Source organism: Tamandua tetradactyla, chromosome 19, assembly GCF_023851605.1.
Source record: "Tamandua tetradactyla isolate mTamTet1 chromosome 19, mTamTet1.pri, whole genome shotgun sequence".
Taxonomy (NCBI): Eukaryota; Metazoa; Chordata; class Mammalia; order Pilosa; family Myrmecophagidae; genus Tamandua; species Tamandua tetradactyla.
The window spans coordinates 31,033,861-31,054,981 of record NC_135345.1 but is presented as its reverse complement, the minus strand read 5'-3'; the positions used below and the strand labels follow the sequence as shown (position 1 = coordinate 31,054,981).

Sequence of the window (21,121 nt, the reverse complement as noted above, 5' to 3'; positions counted from 1 at the left end):
CTGGCCCCACCCTAAATCATTTCCTTAGAATAAACTGTCAGGTATGGTCAGAAGGGCTCACGTGAATAACAAGGACTTATATGGGAAATTCCAAAGCTTTGGAGTTTGTCCCAGAAGATAGAAAAATGACTTTATCTTTTTTTTTGGAGGCCAAATTCCTCACTGAACACTACTGCAACTTAAAATATTCTGGTCAGGTTAAACCTACTGAGAAGGGGCATTTTAAGCAGAGAATAGAAGGATATGAGTTGTTATACAAATATCTAAGAGAATTATGTTCCAAGTAGAAAAAACAGTGAGTCCCAATCTTCTGAGGACTTCATTGTTTCAGGAACAGCAAGGTGGTTAGTTTGTCTAGAACAAAAGAAGGGAGGTGATAGTAGCAGAGACAAGGTCAATGACGGAATAAAACATCATATTCTAGGGTCTTTCAGGCAGTTGTGAATTCTTTGGCTTTCACTGAGTGAAATCAAAACCATTTCAGAGTTTTGAACTGACGTATAGTATGTTTTAGCTTTGTTAAAAAATTGCTATGGCAATATCTTAGGAATAGATTCAAAGGAAGTACAGAGAGAAGAAGGGAGACATTTTAGGAGAGTAGTAAAAAATCTCAGCCATGAAATTATGGTGGTCTGGATCAAAATGGTAGCTGTGAAGGTGTTGAGAGGTGATGACCTGATTTGCCCAAAAGTGATTGATCATATTTGAATGAGATGAGATCAAGATTTAAATTTGACATCTTAATATGAGATGTCTGTTGGATATTCAAGCTATTATGCTTGAATTATGCATTTATTGAGGCACTTGTTAAAAATGAACTAAAGTTTGAGTCTTCCAAGAAGTTTGGCAAATTTCATAGAGACTCAAAAATTTTTAAAAGTCACAGAAGAAAGTATAACTACATTTATGTAGTTCAAGCTCATGATATATCTTCAGAGGAGCTCTACCTGGGCCTTTACAAATAATGTCACATATTTGGCAACCAGGATTGACTTTACATAACTCTGAATTATATCCAGTCTTACCTGAGCACTCAAGCTTTGTGCTGGGAAGCAGGAAGATAAGAACAAAGACCAAGCACCTATCAATGAGATGCAAATCTCTCTACCACTTTGCCCAAAACTATCTTTCTGGCCTCATTATCCATTGTCCTCAGGCATTTCTCTACACTTGTCAGATAGTTCTCCTAGAGTCTTTCTCCTACCTCAAGGCTTTGACCATGCTTGTCTTTCACTCCGAGAAGATCTGCTCTCCCATTTTTCAACTCTCAAAATCATTCACCTGAAAGACTTAAATTGATTATAATCTCCTAAATGAAGATTTGTTGTTGTCAAAATAAATTCATTCTTCCACTGTGTCTTCATCACAGGCACTGGAAGTCAATGAATATTTTAAAATTCTGCCATTGTGCTATCATTTGCTATTAATTATCTGCTTTTTCCAGAAGACTTTGGTGTTCCTGTGAGCACATGACACCTGCCATTTATTTTTGTATCCCCAACACTTTTCATATTGTAGGTGCTTAATCCTGTATGTATTTTTATTCAATTGAACAGATAAGGGCGTTTAAACAATAGTGAATGAAACAATTAACTCAGCTGGCTTTTTAATATCACTTTCTGTAAAATTCTTTGTCATACTTTAAAAATTACTCAGTCTTGTCCTTCATGAATATTGGGTACAACTACAGGCCATTGCCATCAATGACTAAATGAATTGTTCAAAGAACTACTGTAATTAAATGTGTTCAAAGACAGGAATATATTTAATAATTGAGATAATTATTTTTCAAAATATTGAAACACCTTTATGATTTCTTAGAATATGGTACCTAGTTTCTTTTAATCCAGATTTTCAAGGATGTGAAAAAATAGTATATTCATTAAAGAAAATGGGATTTACTCTGTATTGAATAAGCTGAATAGGTAAGGATATGTGCCATGAGATTTAAGAAACAATGCACATCATCCATTGAAATGGATAGATTTTATGGATTACATTGAATACAAATTAGATCTTAAGTAAAAATGAACACAATGAGCTAACATTACAGTTGTTTTTATAGAAACCATAATATGTCAAAATTAAGACATTACTAAACATGATAAATATAGATATAATTCCCAAACCATCCCGCGGGGGGTGGGGGGAGTTTTGCTAGTGTTTTGTTACTTTTATTCTTTGTTAGAAAGATTACAGAAGGAAAGACCAATAAACACAAATGCCATGAAACAAGTGGATTATTTATAAACCAACATAATAGTCAATATCTCTAAATCTACCTGAATGCAAATAAACTCCTCTTTAAAATTTATATTCTTGATTGCTAATGATCAGCCAACATAAATTTTCATGACTGACATGCTTTTATCTGTCCACTGCCTGTCTGTCATACTGACCATCTATACATTCATTCATTCATCCATCCATCTGAATGTTCCCTATGTCCTAGTGTGCTGTGGCTACTTAAACACCTAATGGCTTAGTTTAAAAAGCCCAGTGGGTTCACTTAAACAACAGGAATTTATTTCCTCCCTATTTTGGAAGTTAGGAGTCCAAAATCAAGGACAGGCTATGCTTACTTCCAGAGTCTGAATTCTAGTACTAGTTTGCTACAAATGTGGGGTTTCTTGGCTTGCATCTCTGGGTCAGTAAGACAATAACCTGTCTTTTTTCCTCTTCCTGTGGATTTCTCTGATGGCTTCTGTTTTAGTTTGTTAATGCTTCCTGAATGCAATATACCAGAAATGAAATGACTTTCATAAAGAGTGTCTATTAAGTTATTGAAGCAGGATAAACTAAGACAATGGCAAGTCCGTCATTTTCTATTCAGCTCTGAAAGAGTTAATAGACAACTACAAATCCCTTCGCACTCACTACCATCAGATGTCAAGCAAGCCAGAACCTGGAGTGGGCGAAGGGAAACCAAGAGATGAAAAACAGCACCAGAAATGCAAAGTGAGAACCCCCCACAGGAACAAATGCTTAAAGCAATGCAGCCCAAGACCAACAGATCAGCAGATGCCACCATATGATTTCCCAATTAACAGAAGTGTTTTGTACCCATCAACCTTCCTTGAATGAAGGCATCTCTCTCTGTACGTCTTTGTTGGATATTTTTATAGGTTTAGAATTGTAAACTCAGAACTTACTAAATTCCTCTTTTTAAAAGCCATTCCAGTTCTGATATATTGCATTTTGACAGTTTGCAAAATAACACAAACCCCCAAACTTCCCCAAACCATTGAAACCTTCCCAAACCATAAATTCTTATAAAATTCTGGGCCCCCCCAAATTCTTCACTAATGATGGGAAGCACAAGGTCATAAAGATTGATAACCATTAGCCCAAACACAAATTTTAGCTATGTGGCAATAAACCATGAATTCTGCTCCAAAATCAAAGAAGACACTTAGTATTCAAAGGTTACTATGGAAACCTGCCACCAGTAAAACTTTCCTACAAAACAAGATAACCCACTCCACTCAGTTTGTGTCCCTCCCTTGAGCACATCCACATTAACCTCTTTAATGTGTACTTTCTCTCCTTCTCTTTAATAAACTTTACTACTTATTTCTACTAGCCCTGTTATCTTTAAATTCTTTTAATTTTGAGACTTATGAACATGGAATGAGGTTCAGCTGGCAACATTGCCAGGCAGGCACCAGTGACATTACAAGTTTATAGTCCGAAGGCCTCAAAAATGTCCAAACAAGGCATTCAGAGAAAGATACCTTACTCAAGAAAGACTGAGTGGGGTTAGAGATTTCTCTGTCAGCTGGGAATGTATGTGGCTGGGGTCTGAGGTCCTTGCTTCTGGTTTGTTGTTTTGTGCTTCTGATGCTACTGGCTTCTTCTCAAGGCATCTGTGGGCCCTCACTTAAGTTTTCTGGTGTAAAGCTGGGTTCTGGCTTGCTTAGCATCTCAGGGGAAGGCACATAGCACTATCTGCTGGGCTGTGCATCTTCAAACTCCATGTCTAGGCATCTGCACTCTCTGTCAATTCTTCAAGCATCTCCAAACGACTGCATCTGAGCTTCCTCTAAAATATTTCCCTTTTAAGGACTCCAGGAAACTAATAAAAAACAGTCTTGTATGGGTGGAGTCACATTTCATTTAATCAAATGGTCACACCTGCAATTGGCTGTGTCTCATCTCTATGAAAATAGTCTAATCAAAAGGTTCCATACTACAATATTGAATCAGGATTAAAGGATATGGCTGCCCCCATAAGATTAGATAAGGATTAAAATGATTCAGTTTAGCTTCATCTAAATAGGATTTTAGAAGTTCCTATTCACAAAGGAGACCTTACTTAACTAATAACATCTTCAAATGTCCTATTTACAAACAGGTTCATGTCCACAGGAACGTGGATTAAAACTTGAACATGTCATTTGTTGAGGGCATGATTCAATCCCTAATACCCTTTAATTTGTAGTTTTTGTTTCCCATCAATCCACATGTCCAGTGTTCCTACATTTATTGTGCTTTTCCAGCACTTGCTCACCCTTGAATTATTCAACTTTCCCCTTCTTTCCACAACTCTGTCCTGTTATTATGGGTTGGAGAGACTGTGTTTTCTAAGGCTATTAGTCAGCTGACTTCTAGCTACATTTGATTCAATGAAGTAAAAGTTGGGTGATTGCTGAATGAAGTTAGTAAATGAATTTGTTCTCTCTCTACATTGAGTAATTTGATAGTAGCTCTGCCTCTCTGTGGATGTAATTCCTCCCAGATAAACCCACAATGCACTCAACTTCCCCTAATCAATTCTGAGCTCTAAATCCTAGTAAAACCACCTCCTCCTTGAACATATCCTGTCTAGAAGTCATAACTATTTCCTCAATATTGCTAGTTTCCGGACTGCCTGCCCTCTATGTTTGGATTCTCAGCTTATCTTTCAATAAGAAAGAATAACTGATTCTCTACATTAATATGTGTAAATATTGAAGGTTGTTTCTGTTATTTGGTTAAGTACTAATGAAAATGGCAAGGTAAATGTCTTACTTCTTCACTCTATAATGTTGCTTTTCATGTAAAGGGATTAAAATTAGAAATTGCATATCCTCTTTTTAATATAGAAGCTTTTGGCCTATGCAAGTTGGGTTTCTTCCTCTAATTTGCCCTCTAGGGCATCTGTTTATGATAAAATAAGTATATCATGACATAAACAGGACTAAGGCCATTCAACTAGATGGGGGAAGGAGACTGGTATATCATTTTAGAAGTGTGCATGTAGCTAGCTAGCTATTGTATTTTCAGGAAACAGATGAGAGGAGTAAAAAAGGAAGGACTTGAATAAATATCACTATGTGCTCCACTGATCATGTTCAACAAATGGAAAACAAGTAGACAGAAGTTATTTTAAAATTATTACTTGTTGTTTTTGTGCTGTGTGTCTTTCAACATATTTTTCACATGGTGCATTTTAGGGAGGACAAGAGATAACACTCATGATGGGAGAAGTAATGGTTCATTGTAAAACCTTTTCTTGTTCTCTGACACCTGCTTTGCTTTCATTCTATTGGTCAATGCCTTATTAATTTTTTCCCTCTGTTTTGTTTTTTTCCCAAACAGGAGTGTGTTGTTATTTAGAAATGCTGAAACCAAAATTATGGATGATTCTGAAAATGTATTTAGCAATAATATTAGCAGGTGATATTTATTTGACACTTGTTACAGGACAGGTACTACTTCAAAAATATTACCTCATTGAATCCTCTCAAAATACTCTGAGATCAGCTGTATTATTATCCCCATTTAACAGCAGAGACAACAAGTTCAGACGCAGGTTTGAAGCACCGAATTCTAACTTCATATTCTAAACTTAGCTTTTATGCTATAAAGAAAATATAAAATTTATGGAATATTATGAAAATATACATGACATTATCAAATTTCAGCTAAGGATAATGCAGTTTGAGAAAGATAACTCTGTAAATACATTGCTAATAACAAACAGAATGTAATAGCTCTTTAGGTCCCATGTTTAATTTTAGAGACATATTCCATAGGTAAAGCATATTTAGAATTTTCCAGAGGTAAACACTTACATAAATAAATAGTCAGAGATAGAATTCACAAAATTAGAACAAGCTGAATAACTATGGTTCAATATTTTCTGAACAGTTTCCCTACAGAAAAAAATTAAAAAATAAACTTCTAAAGAAATACAGATAAGATCACAAATTTAATTTTGTATTTTACAAAATGGATCAAGACTTTACACATAGAATATGAAATAATCACTTCTTCATATTTTTGAATTTTACTTGTGATTTTTTTCACATAACTTCTATTGAAAAAAGAAAGCTCATTAGAAAATTATTATTGACTTGAAGAAGATGAAAAATAGATATAAATACTTGACGTCTTTGCAAGATTATATTTCTTGCTGGGCTAATGACTGATATTTTCATAGCAATGTAATTCAATATCTGATTATTTAAAATACAGTTATGCTTTCTGAAAATCCATCCACTCATTGTTCCAGGGCTAACAAAGGATGTTTTATTTTAATGCAATTTTACTGAGATATTCAGATACTATATAATCATCCAAAGTGTACTATCAATGGTTCACAGTATCATGATATAGCCGTGCATTCATCACTACAATTTTTGAACAATTTCATTACTCAAAAATATATATTTTAGAATAAAAAAAATGAAAAAGAACATCCAAAACATTCCATGACCCCTATCCCCCCTATTATTTATTTATTTTTTTGTCCTTATGTATATTTTTTCCTTCTGTACTTTTTTTCTTATCATCATAGTCCTTGCATCAAAATAAATAATAATCATTGCAGTTTTTTTGCAGCTTAGTATTAAAAATGAAATATATTTTCCCATTTTAATTTTACATTACTCTGGTAAGAAAAAAAAATCAAGTTATTTGAAGTCTGGACATACTTTTGTGGTTAACTGGGTTATGTAAAAGTTGATGTCTTTGTTCTTGCTACTGTAAAATCAGATCCAGGCCCAAGAAAGATGAGACCAGGTTATAATTGTTTTTTAAAAATTTGCTACAAAAATGGGTGACCTGCTATAAGACAGGTTATAAAGTAAGGATGGAGGTAAGGGAGGGACGTTTCCCTTCAGAATTTCTGAAGAGTCCCAGTTCATCATTTTTTTTCTCAAAATGATTTGAGGACAGTGGAAAATCTCTAAATAAGCTTCACAGTAGTGTCTTCTTGAGGAGATGGGAGTTGTCTCATCAAGGAGGTGTTGGTTAAGTTGGGCCATCCACATCCTCCCTAGGTAGGTAAAGGGAAATGGAAAGTTTATTGCCCAGTGAGTGTGAAAGTGGGCTGAAGCTTTAATGGTAAAGAATTCTCTAAGAGGTTTCTTCTAGAAACAGACAACTCAGATTCTGACTCTCACTTCAGCAAAGAAGTTATTTTAAAAGTGTTTGAAAAGTTCCTACTCCACCCATCTGGTGAGATGGCTCAGAGAAGAGAGTCATCAGTATAGCTACCATCTAGGCTGTACTAGAATTCCTGAAGATTGGAGGCCCTGTAGAAATGTACAGAGGCAACTTCCACCACCATGACATGGAGACTGATTAGATTGGAACTGCCCTTGTCTGTCAGTGCTTAGGAGAGGCAAACTGGTTTCAGTGTGCCACAATGATGGCAGAAATCCCCAGGACACAGATGATGGAGAAGTTGATGAGTTGTAGCTGTGGGAGCAGTGAAAGGAATAATAGAGACAGAGTTTCCCATGATCAGTAGAGTGATCCCTGTATAATCCAGTCTCCTCCTGTACTGGAGACATGAAATTGTGGTTAAGATTCCCATGAAACCAAGCAGATGGGTCCAGATATTGCCATTTTTGGTATAGATGCAGAAGATGTTCTTGAAACAAGCCCAGAAGGAAGGTATGGGAGGTCTGTGGCCATGTAGGAGGTAGCCACTGTCCTTCAGCCAGCCAGGGAGCACATAATATAGGATGACCTTCTAGTTCTAGTTTGCTAGCTGTCAGAATGCAATATATCAGAAATGGAATGGCTTTTAAAAAGGGGAATTTAATAAGTTTAATAAGTTACAAGTTTATAGTTTTAAGATCATGAAAATGTCCCAATTAAAGCAAGTCTATATAAATGGCCAATATAAGGCACCCAGGGAAAGATACTTTGATTCAAAAAAGCTGACAAGGTTCAGGGTTTCTCTCTCAAGTGGAAAGGAACATGGCAAACACGGTCAGGGTTTCTCTCTCACTCTGGAAAGGCACATGGTAAATATGGCATCGTTTGCTAGCTTCCTCTCCAGGCCTGTTGCTTCATGAAGCTCCCCAGGAGGTGCCTTCCTTCTTCAGCTCCAAAGATCACTGGCTGGTGGACTCTGTTTTTCATGGCTATGTCACTCTGTCATCCATCTCTCATCTGCTCTTTCAGAATCTCCAAAGATTGCTGGCTGGTGGACTCTGTGATTCTGCCAAACTCAGGTCCCTGCTCGGCTCTGCTATGGCTTTCTTATCATTCTCAAAAGGCTTTCTCTCTAATAATGTCTCCTTTTTTATAGGACCCCGGTAAACTAATAAGACCCACCTGAAATGGGTGGAGACATGCCTCCACTAATCAAATTTAATACCCACACTTGATTGAGTCACATCTCTATGGAGATAATCTAATTAAAGTTTCCAAAATACAGTACTGAATAAGGATTAAAAGAAACAGTTGCCTTTACAAAATAGTATTAGGAATAAAACATGGTACATAAATCTATGTACCATGGTACATAAATCCTTTTCTATGGTACATAAATCCTTTCAAACCAGCACACCCTCCAATCCCTCCCAGATCTTATATACAAACTCCTCCATCTTCTCCATTGCTTGGTGAGCTTGCAGGGGAAGTGTCAATATTCACACCTCCTCCTCTTTTTCCTGGGGCACTGGGCATGTTTGCTCTTCTTCAGTTTTGGTTGGTGTTCTAGTTTGCTAGCTGCTGGAGTGCAAAACATCAGAGATGGATTGGCTTTTAATAAAAGGGGACTTATTTCATTAGTTCTTCAGAGGAAAGGTAGCTAACTTTCTGCTGAGGTTCTTTCTTATGTGGGAAGGCACAGGGTGATCTCTACTGGCCTTCACTCCAGGCCTCTGGGTTCCAACAACTTTCCCTGGGGTGATTCCTTTCTGCATCTCCAAAGGCCTGGGCAGAGCTGTGAGTGCTGAGATGAGTCAAAACAAGCTGCTTGGGCTGTGATATGTTGAGCTCTCTCATTTAAGCACCAGCTAATTAAATCAAACATCATTCATTGCAGCAGGCACACCTCCTAGCTGACTGCAGATGTAATCAGCAACAGATGAGGTTCATATGCCATAAGCTCATGTCCACAGCAATATAACTAGGCACCTTCATCTGGCCAAGTTGATAAGTAAATCTGACTACCACATGTCCATTCTTTGTCAACTTAACAACTACACACATCACCTTAAACAATATAAAGGTGCAAAAAATTCTCTTCTAGCTGTGGACCTATGAATCTCAAAAGAAGTTATCTGGTGCTAATATGCAAAGGGCAATAATCACAGGATACAGCTTTTCATTTTCATAGGGAGAAATTGAAAGGAACACATGAGCCACAAGACCCAAATAGTTCTGAAAGCCTGCAGGGCAAATACCGTTGGATCTCAAAGTCTCAAAGTCCTTTATCCTTCAGCTTTAGAAAGCAGCAGTCTCACCCTTTCCAAGTGCCTGTGCAGTAGCCAGCCTCTTTCCAAACCAACCTCAGGGGACATTGAGGAGACCACCTTTTCCTCAACTCCACCCTTTCCAACCATCAGGGCCATACCTAGGCTCTGCCGTTTCTAGGGCACATGCTCAACCCCTTCATGTGGTGGCAGCCAGGCTCTCCCCAGTTCCCAAGGAGTGTGCTATACTTTCTTAAAGGCCTGAGGCGGCACAACTCTTCCACTGCAACGTATGGGAGACTCATCTTCAGGGCAAACTCACCCTCTCCATGTATATGGGTGGGCCCACTCTCCTGGCTGAGGTTTCTTGGCTTCAGACCTAAGCTTCCATGGTTCTCACTCTGCAAACTCCAACTTGTCCCTTTTTGTGTGCCCCTTTGGTTCCATTTATACCAACAGTCTCTTCAAGCACTCCAGGATTTCTCCATCATTCTCTTCACAGTTCTTCCAAAATCTTCCCCTTATCCATCAAAAAAACTGGTCCAACATCACTGTTATTTGCAAATTGCAGCAGCACCCCACTTCTTCATACCAAATCTGTTCTAGTTTGCTAGCTGCCAGAATGCAGCACACCAGAGATGGATTGGCTTTTAATAAAAGGGGGCTTATTTCATTAGTTCTTCAGAGGAAAGGCAGCTAACTTTCAACTGAGGTTCTTTTTTGCATGAGAAGGCACAGGGTGATCTCTACTGGCCTTCTCTCCAGGCCTCTGGGTTCCAAAACTTTGCCTGGGGTGATTCCTTTCTTCATATCCAAAGGCCTGAGCTGTGCTGTGAGTGCTGAGATGAGGTATGCTGAACTGCTTTGGCTGTGCTACGTTGAGCTCTCTCATTTAAGCACCAACCAATTAAATCAAACATCATTCATTGCAGCAGACATACCTCCTAGCTGACTGCAGATGTAATCAGCAACAGATGAGGTTCACATGTCATCAGCTCGTGTCCACAGCAATATAATTAGGCACCCTCACCTGGCCAACTTGACAACTAAATCTAACTACCACAGTTGGGTTGGTGGTTACCCAATTGCCCTTCTACTCTACTCTTCCGCTGTGTGAGTTTCCCTGACCTATTGCCCTGTGCTACCCTGATCATTTGTGAGAATGCATCTGACTGGTACTTTAATACCCTGCAGCTTCTTGGGGAAAGGTTAGGGTCTCTCAGCCCCAGAGAGCAGAGATTTCCCTGTGGTGGTAGATTCATCAGGTATATGGGATCTGCTGGGTGCTGGGATCCCCAGCACTACATCTCACAATGCTGGAGGCTGCTTGCCATTCAGCAATGCTGGATCTTCAGTGCTCTCCCTGGCCAAAAGGATGAATCACCTCTGCAGCCCTGTCACCTGCTCTCAGGATCTACCCCCCACTTGTCATCATTATTTTTACTCATGTCTCCATACACTGGCTAAAGGGAGTATCAGTCACAAGGTTTTTACAATCACACTGTAAATGCTATTTAGATATACAATCATCTACAAGAATTAAGCATCAGAATTGGAATACAGTTCAACAATTTCAAGTATTTCTTTCTAGCTTTCCTAATATACTAAAAATTAAAAAGAGATATCTTTATATTGCATCATAATAACCTCCAGAATGATCTCATATTTCTATTTGAACTCTCTCCACTAATGAAACTTTATCTTGTCTCATTTCTCTCTTACCCCTTTTGGTCAAGAAGTTTTCTCAATCCCAAGATGCTGGGTCCAGGATCATCCCCAGGAGGCATGTCCCATGTTTCCAGAGAGATTGACACCCCTAGGGGTCATGTTCAATATAGTGGGGAGGACAGTGAGTTTACCTGCTGAGTTGACTTTGAGAGAGAGGCCACACCTGAGCAACAAAAGAGGTTCTCTGGACATGACCAAGCATAATTACAAGTAGGTTTGGTTTCTCTTTATCTGGAATAAGTGTCATAAGGGCAAGATCCAAGATTGGGGGCTTTGTCTATTAAATTGGTAGTCTCCAATACTTGCAAGAACATCAGGAATTCCCCAGATGGAGAAGTTGAATATTTCCACATTTTTCCCAAGTCCCTCAAGGGGGCTTAGGAAGTATGTTCTATTTTCTGTCTAAATTACCCTCAGATATGCCAGGGCATCACATAACCTGCAGAAACCAGCAAGATCTCACTCCTTATTCAAGATTCCATGCACTTATGGTCTTCAAATAAACTGACCATACAAATTAAATTAGTGTGCTACAGAATAAATAAATTCTGCACTAAGTAAACCTCTCTTTCTTTGGTCTCACACAGTAAAGTTTTAAAATAGTTTTCGTATCATCCTTTACCTGTTACTCTGATTTACTTTAGTCCTAACCAAATCTATTTCATTCACATCTTGAATTGAAGTTCTTTTCAGCTTTTTAACAATTGATATATGGAGTAGTGATGACTTTCAGAGTTGCAGAACTCTAACTCTGAGTCTCAGTTGTCACACAGATACTCAAATTTCCAAGGCCTGACCTCATTATACACAAAGTACTCAGCATCTCAGAATTTATAAATAGCCATTACAATTCAGGAATAGACGTGCCTGCTGTACGAGCTTACAATCTTGGAACCTTCACAAGAAACCTTCTCTTGCTAACCTATATTCTTGAATTCAAGTCTCAGAGTTTGTACATTATAGTTAGTCATATTAGTGAGGCATTATAATATTTGTCTTTTCATTTCTGGATTCATTTACGCAAAATACTGTTCCCACGGTCCATTCACTTTTTGCATGTCTCACAAAAGTGTAGGATTTTATTCAGAGTTTTTGTCCAATTAGAAACATGTAGAAAATTCATTTTAGATGTCTGTCCCTACTCTTTATTTCCTGATTACAGTTCATTTTTCACCAGAGATACATACTCATTTCCTTCTCTTTTTGCCAAATTGGAACATAGCTTAAAGTTCCATGTGGAAAATCTTAGATTCTTTTATGTAAAAAAAACTTTCTATTTTAAAATAATTTCCAATGCAGGAAATCTGCAAAAATAATAGAGAATTAATATGGAGAAGTCCAATATATCCCCTACTGAGATAGCTCAATTTATCATCTTTTAACATTTTTCCATATTTGTTACATCATTTTATCTATCACATATCATCATCATCTATCATCTAATAATTTTATCTGTCTGATCTACCTATATCAATCTATCATCTATTTATCTGTCTCTCTCTGCCTCTCTCTCTCTGTCTCTTATTTCCATAATGTTTCAGTGTAGGTTGTATCCATCATGCTCCTTTAACACTTAATGCATCTATGGATATTTCTGAAGAACAAAGATATCCATTATATAATCACATTAAGTAAGTTTGTCTGTTAACAAAATTAACATTGATATTAAGCATACAGTCTATTTCTATTTTTTCAGTTGTTCCAATAACGTTCTTTTTGGCGAATTTTCTCCTTCACTTTTAGATTCAGTCCAGCATAATATATTGCATTTTCACTGTCTCATTGCCTCCTTTTTTTAAATTGTGGAAACTTTATACGATTTAAAATTGCCCATCTTGACCACTTCCAAGCATGCAATTCAGTGTCATTAATAACATTCAGAATATTTCGCTAACATCACCACTGTCCATTGCCTAAATTTTTCCATCACCCCAGAGTCCTGAAACCATTATGCATTAACTCCTCATTTCCATTTAGCACAACCCTATACTGTTTCTATAGATTTGCATTTTTAGGTATTTCACACAAATGAAATAGTACTGTTCTTTTATGTACAGCTTATTCACTCAATCTTGATGTCTTCAAAGTTCATTCATATGGTAAGATTGATCAGAATTTCATTCTTTTTACATCTGAGTAGCATTCCATTGCATATATATACCACATTTTGTTTATCTCTTAATCTGTTAATGAGCAGTTGGATTGCTTAAACTTATGGGTCATTGTTAATAATGCTGTTAGAAATATTGGTATGCAAATATCTAATTGAATCCCTGATTTTAATTATCTTAGTGTATAGTAGAACCATGATTTATTTCAAATTTTTCATTGTTAGTATACAGAACACTACTGATTTTCGAGAGTTGATTTTATATTCTGCCACTATGCTGAATTCATTTGTTTGTTCTCATAGACTTGTAGAGTCTTCAAAGTTTTCTACATATAAAATATGATCATTTACAAATAGAGACAGTTTTAATTCTTTCTTTATAATTAGGATGATTTTTATTTTTTTCTTCCCGAACTCCTTTGACTAGAATTTCTGGTACATTTCTGAATAGAAGTGATGACAGTGGGAATTTTTGTCTTGTTTCTGATCTTAGGGGAAAAGTTTTAAATCTTTGATCATTGATTTTGAGATTACCTTCAGGGTTTTCATAGATGCCCTTTACCATGTTGCAGACACTCTCTTCCACTTCTAATTTTTTATGAGCGTTTTTGTCAAGAAAGTGCTGGATATTATCAACTTCCTTTTCTGTCAGTTGAGGTGATCATGTGGGTTTTCCTGTACGCTCTATTAATGTGGTATATTACACTGATTGATTTTTCTGTTGACCTACCTTTGCATTCTGGGAATAAATATTACTTGATTTAGTATATAATCCTTTCATTTTCTGTTGGATTTGTTTTGCTAGTATTTTGCTGTAGGTTTTTGCATCTGTATATACAGGGATGTTAGTCTCTATTTTTCTTTCCATATGGTGTTTTTGTCTTTGATATTAGAATGATGCTGGCCTTGTAGCATTAGTTCGGTAATGTTCCCTCTTTTTCAATTTTTTGGAGGAATTTGAGAAGGGTAGGTGTTAATTTTGTCAATGTTTGTTAAAATGTTATCAAAATTCACCAATAAGTAATGCCAAATGGTCTTGTACTTTAATTTGCTGGGAACATTTTTGTTACCAATTCAATTTCTTTATTTCTTATTAGTTGATTGCAATCTTCTATTCCTTCTAAAATAAGTTTAGGGGAAGTGTATATTTCAGAGAAACTGTCCATTTCATCTAAATTATCTAAATTGTTGGTGTATAATTGTTCATAGTTTCCTCTTATACTTTTTATTTCTGTGAGGTCATTAATAATAGATCCTTTTCACTTATGGTTTTAGTTACTTATTTTGCCTCTATTTTTTTCTGTTAGTCTATCTAAATTTTTGACAATTTTATTGGTCTTTTCAAAGAACCATTTTTTGATTACATTGATTCTCTATCGTTTTTCTATTCTCTATTTCTTTTATCTCCACTATAATCTTTATTATTTCCTGGTTCTCTCATTTTGAGTTTAGGTGCTCTCTTTTTCTAGTGCCAACGGGTGAAGTTAGGTTACTGATTTGGATCTTTCTTCCTTTCTAGGGGAAACATTTAGAGGTATAAATTTTCTTCTGAATGCTTAATTTGCCTCTTCCCATAAGTTTTGGCATCTTGTGTTTTCATTTTCAATTGTCCTGAGATATTTCCTAATTTACCTTGTAATTTTTTTCTGGGACCCTTTTGTTGTTTAATAGCATATTGTTTAATTAGCATGTATTTGTGAAATTTCCAGTTCTTCTTCTGTATTGATTAATTTCATGTGCTCAGAGAAGAAACTTTACACATATTTTACATTTATTGAGATTTGTTTAGCGACAACATTTAGTCTGTTCCTGAAAATGATCAGTGCGCTCCTGAGAAGAATATGCATTCTGCTGTGCTTGGATGAAGGGTCCAAAATGTATCTCTGGTAGGTCTAGCTAGTTTATGGTATGGCTCAAGTCTTCTATTTCTTTACTGGTCTTATGTCCTAAATTGCCTATCCATTATTGAAGCTATGCAATCAATTCTCCTTCTGTTAACCTATTAATGCTTTCTCCCTACAAATCTGCAAATATTTGCCTCATATATTTTGAACTTCTGTTTCTGCGTTATATTTTTCATGATGAATTGACATTTTTATTATTTTATAGTGCTCTATTTTTTTCTTTTTAAGAGTTTTTGACTTAAGATTTATTTGATCTATTAGTATAGTGATCCCACTCTGTTTTGGTTAATATTTGCATGGGATATTTTTTCATCCATTTGCTGTCAATCTACTTGTATCTTTGAATTTAAGGTGAGTCTCTTTTAAATAGTATATTTTTGACTAAGCTCGTTTTTTTCTTAATCTGTTCTACCAATCTATCTTTTGACTGGAGAATTTAACCCATTTACATTTAAAGGAACTACTTATAATTTAGAATTTACTTCTGCCTCTTTATTATATGACTTCTGTTAGCCTTATAACATTTTGTTCTTGATTCTTCTGTTACTGTCCCTTGTGTATTGTTGAATTATTCTAATGAATGTTTTAGACTCCTTTCTTGTAATTCTCTGTGTATATTTTTCAGATACATTCTTTGTGTTTCCATGGGGCTTAAATTAAACATCCTGAACCTACAAATATTTGACCCAAATACAGTTTGATAACAGATATGAGAAAAGGAAAATTATAGAGTCTATCAGCATATTTAAAAAGGGGTTCTAAATGTCTTAGTCTCTATTCACTTTTCCTCATTATTTTTTGTTTTTGCCCCACAGAATAAATAATTTCAAATATCATAATTTTAAGTTCATTGCTTCTTTCTTTTTTTGCCTTCCTCTAGGATTCTTAGAAAATTTTTTATTTCAGTTACTATTGCCTTTAGCACCAGTGTTCTGGTTATTTCCTTTTTATGATTTATGTCATCGTAAAAATTCTTTTTGTTAGTCTATCATTTTTCTGATTTCATCTAGCTCATTGTCTGTGTTTTCTTTAGTTCTTTGAGCATATGCATGTGCAGTAGCTCATCTTTCTTGCTGATGGGTTTTAATACTTTATCTTGCTCCTTTAAATAGGTCATTTCCTGTTTTCTTGCATGGCTTATAATATATGGTTGCACACTGGACATTTTAACATTTTAATGTGTTAATTTAGTTACTGAGATGTCTGTTCCTTACTTTGTATACAGATTGTGATATGTTTGAATGTGTTTTTGAATGCCAGGAGCTGACAAAAAAAAAAAAGAGAGAGAAAATAAATCACCGTTTCCTGTCTTTTCAGATTTGGCCTGGGTGAATACTCTCTTTCAGAGCATAACACTTAAAAAATAAGTCTAAAGAATAGTCTATGGCAAAAACACGGTATTCTCCTGGTTTATTCTGAGAATATGTATTTTTTTTTTTTTTATGTCCATGGTTCTGGTTTATTACAGGGAAAGGATACAGATTAAAATCAGCCAAGTAAGAAGTGTATACAGAGTTTGAGAGAAGCACCAAGTGCAAAACCCCCGTAGTCTTCTCCCCATCGAATCAGGATATGTGACAGTATGCATGGAGCATTGTCAGTTGGAAAGCTCAGCTGAACCTCAGTGTGCAGAGTTTTATTGGGGCTCCTTTATGTGGTCATGATTGATTGATTGATTGATTGACTGCCTGAGTTCTTGACCCAGCTCCCCACCATAAGTTACCTCGTTAGACTATCCAGAATAATCCGGGCAAACAAAGGCACTCCTGTCAGGCATAACAATCCAGGAGACAGGGGGTTACCTCCCAGAAGCCTAAGGTAAAGGCCAGACCTTCTCTTGGGTGAAGTCAAATTCTTTACTATACAGTCATTTATCTGTGAACCAGACTAAAACCATAGCCATTTGGTGCTTAGTAATATGTCTTGTCTTATCTATTTAGTTGTTTCTTTTTTTAAAAAAAATGTACTGGAGATTTATTGCTTCTTTGCATATATTTCACAATTTAAAAAGTTAAAAAAAACTTAAGTCTTTCAATATAGAAAAATGGAATGTCTTTCATTTATTGAGGTCTTTTTTCATTTCTTTCAGCAGTGTTTTGTTTTGTAGTTTTCAGTGTTCAAGTCTTTGGTTAAATTTATTCCTAGATATTTTATTTTTTTAGGTGCTATTATGAATGGAATTGCTTTCTTGACTTCCTTTTAAGATTGCTCATTACTGCTGTACAGGAGGACAAATGATTTTTGTATCTTGTTCTTCTACTCCACCACTTTGCTGAATTTGTTTATTAGCCTTGGAAGTCTTGTTATAGATTTCTTTGGATTTCCTATCTGTAAGATTATGTCATCTGCAAATATAGTTTTACTTCTTCCTTTGCAATTTGGATCCTTTTGTTTTTTTCTTGCCTATTGCTGTTGTTTTGAAATTGGGTAGCAGTGGTAAGTGATACATGAATCTCTGTTATGGTCCTGACCTTAGGGAGAAAGATTTAAATCTTTCACCATTGAACCACTGAGCATGAAGTGAACCATGGGCTTCTCACATATACCATTCATCATTCTTAAGATGTTCCCTTTTATTCTTAGTTTTCTGACTGATTTCATCAAAAAAGGGTGCTGGCTTTTGTCAACTGCTTTTTCTACATCAACTGAACGATCATGTGTGTATGTTTTCCTTCATTCTATTAATGTGTTTTTTTTTTTACTGACAAAACAAAACAGCAAACAAACACAAACATTCTTAACGTGTCAACATTCCATACTTGGTGTGGAATCAATGGCTCACAGCATCATCACGGAGTTGTATATTCAAACCATGATCATTTGCATCTATTAATGGGGTATTTTACATTGATTTTAGTGTGTTGAGCCAGACTTGCATTCCTGGGATAAATCCCATTTGCCCATGGGTATAATAATTCTTTAAACGTGTTCTTAGATTTGCTAGTATTTTATTGAGAATTTTGGCACCTATATTAATAAGGGATATTAGCCTATAGTTTTCTTGTGATTTTTTATCTGGCTTTGGTATCTGGGTACTGCTGGCCTCATAGAATGAGTTTGGAAGGTTCCCTCCTCTTCAGTTTTTTGAAAGGGTTTGAGAAGGATTGGTGTTAATTCTCCTTTGAGTGGTTGGTAGAATTAACCAATGATTACTATGTCAGACTCTTTACTTGTTATTGGTTTCTTGAGATTGCCTACTTCTTCTTAATTCAGTTTAAGCAATTTGTGTTTCTCTAGGAAATTGTCCCATCAATCTAGGTTTTCTAATTTTGGGGTACAGTTCTTCATGGTATTTCATTTCTGTAAGGTCGCAATTTATTTCATTCTAGCTAAATGTTGATCAATTTTGTTGATCTTTTCAAATTTTTTCTATTCTCTATTTCATTTTTCCCTGCTCTAGTCTAAATCTTTGGTTTAGTTTGCTCTTCTTTTTCTTGTTTCTTAAGGTAAAAATCAAAGTTACTGTTTTGAGATCTTTTATACTATTAACAGTTATTTCCTTTAAGTTTAGCTTTAGCCTAAAAGTTTCAGCATATTTTCTTTTGTCTTCATTCATCTTAAAGTATTTTCTAATTTCCCTTGTAATATTTTTTTGGTCCATTGGTTGTTTAAGAGTGTTGTTTAATGCCCACGTATTTTTGGATTTCTTAAACTTCCTTCTTCTGTTGATTTCTAATTTCATTCCAATTTGTTCAGATCACATATTTATATGATTTCCAGCCTTTTAAATTTATTATTTTATGGCTCGAAATGCCTTTTATTTAAATTAATTTCTACTCTTTTATTCAACTTTTGGCATTTCTCCATAGGTCTTACCTTCTTGGTTAATTTGTAGATGCTTTATATTTTTATAGAGAGCTACTTATTTTATTACATGTTTATTACTAATGTTGGGAAATGTTATTTCATTGTAGGTTGATCATGTAGCTGGAAAACTTGCTGAACTGCCATTCTGAAAGTTTGTTGATTTTTTTCGGTTATGTTAGAGACTTGGTCATCTCGTCTTTAAAAATCAGTTTTATCTATTCATATTCCAGCCCTTATACTTCTTACTATGTCTGGACACTTGTACTATATTAAAACTGAGAGTGAGGTGATTTCCCCCAAATTTTGACTGACAATACCTTTTAGAAAACACAAAACCTAAATATTGGAAATAAAATTTGAGCTTCTAACTTACCCCCATTAAATGTAGAAGGCAAGAAGGACAAAGTTGGAGAACTGACACTACTAGACTTCAAGGTTTCCTATAAAGCTACAGTGTGGTATTTGTGGAAGAACAGGCAAATTAATCAATGGAACAGAATAGATGCATCAAATATAGTCAACTGATCTTTGACAAAGGGCCAATGGAATAAATATAGTTTTTAACAACTGGTGCTAGAACAATTGGGCATCCACATGCCAAAAAAAGTGAATCTAGATACATACCTTATACTTCTCACAAAAACTAACTCAAAATGGATCAGAAACCTAAATGTAAACAAAAAGTTATAAAATTTCTAGAACATAATATAAGAAAAAATCTTGGACTTCTGTAAAATTAAAAACTTCTGCTTTGCAAAAGACTGTTATGAGAACGAAAAGACAAGCCAAAGAGAGAAAATATATGCAGAACATATATCTGAAGTGTACACAGAACTCTGAAAACTAAACAATAAGAAAACAACCAACCAAACCTTAAAACTGGACAAAAGATCTGGAGAGGTCACCAGTTAAGATATGCAGATGGAAAATAATCATATGAAAAGCTTATCAACATCATTTGTCATTAAGGAATTGCAAATTAAAACAGCAATGAGATACCACTACACATCTATTAGAATGGCCAAATTCCCAAACACCGACAAGACCATTGGCCACTTGAGGGACCAGGAAGGCCTTTCCTAAAGAGAGAGTCTGGAGGGCTTATTGTGTGGTGCAGAGCTATGCTTGGAAAAGCTCTAGTATTTACAATATTTTCAAGGTAATCAAAGTGACACTGACTCAGAAATCTAAGTCAAAAGTAGACCAAAAAGAGAAGAGAAGCATGTACAAGGGCTAGGAAGACCCTACTTCTATAAGGGCTGATATTTACTAGTATCCTGATATAGAAATCCATAGTCCACCATCCTGGAGGGGTTCTGGAATTCCAGGCTATGTCTTATATGATAGGCTTCAAATCGTTGGCTTGTCCTACCACACCATGTTTGCTCTGGGATAGACCTACAGCTGGACCAGCAAAGTTGCTAAGAGTGTTATCCTCTTCTTCTGACTGAGGTCTTTTGAATGAGAGATACTGATATAGACAGCTGAAGGAAGAGCTGGATATCTCGTCATCGGGAAAACTGTACAATTCCATGACTTGGGTTATGTCATAAGCATCAGAATACAAAGCAGGAACTGAGGCCACAAGCATTTCCAGCTGTGGATCATGCATTTGGGTGCCCCTTGTGGGATTCCCAGTGAAGACAGAATCCCATGCCAAATTTGAAGTACTTAACGGCCGTGGTGGAAGGAAGCTGTAGTAATCAGAAACCACAGGAAAAAAAGAATAGGGATTGGTGCCTGCTCCAGATGAAGTGGGCACATCCTCCTTGGCTAGAAGGATCTGGCTTTGTTTTTCTAGTGATTGCTGTTTTTGCTGCTGCCACCGTTGTTTCCTCAATTTGGATCACGGGTTCCTGAACCAAATCTTCACTCTTAACTCCTGTATTTTGAGTTTTAAAGCCAGTTTCTTCTGGGCATTTTTATCTGGAAAC

At 36.0% G+C, this 21,121-nt stretch overlaps 1 pseudogene; it reads right to left on the bottom strand.

Annotated features, from left to right (window-relative positions):
• Window positions 1-7,569: 7,569 nt before the first annotated feature.
• On the bottom strand, window positions 7,570-20,799 carry LOC143663361 (adiponectin receptor protein 1 pseudogene; annotated as a pseudogene).
• Window positions 20,800-21,121: the final 322 nt, after the last annotated feature.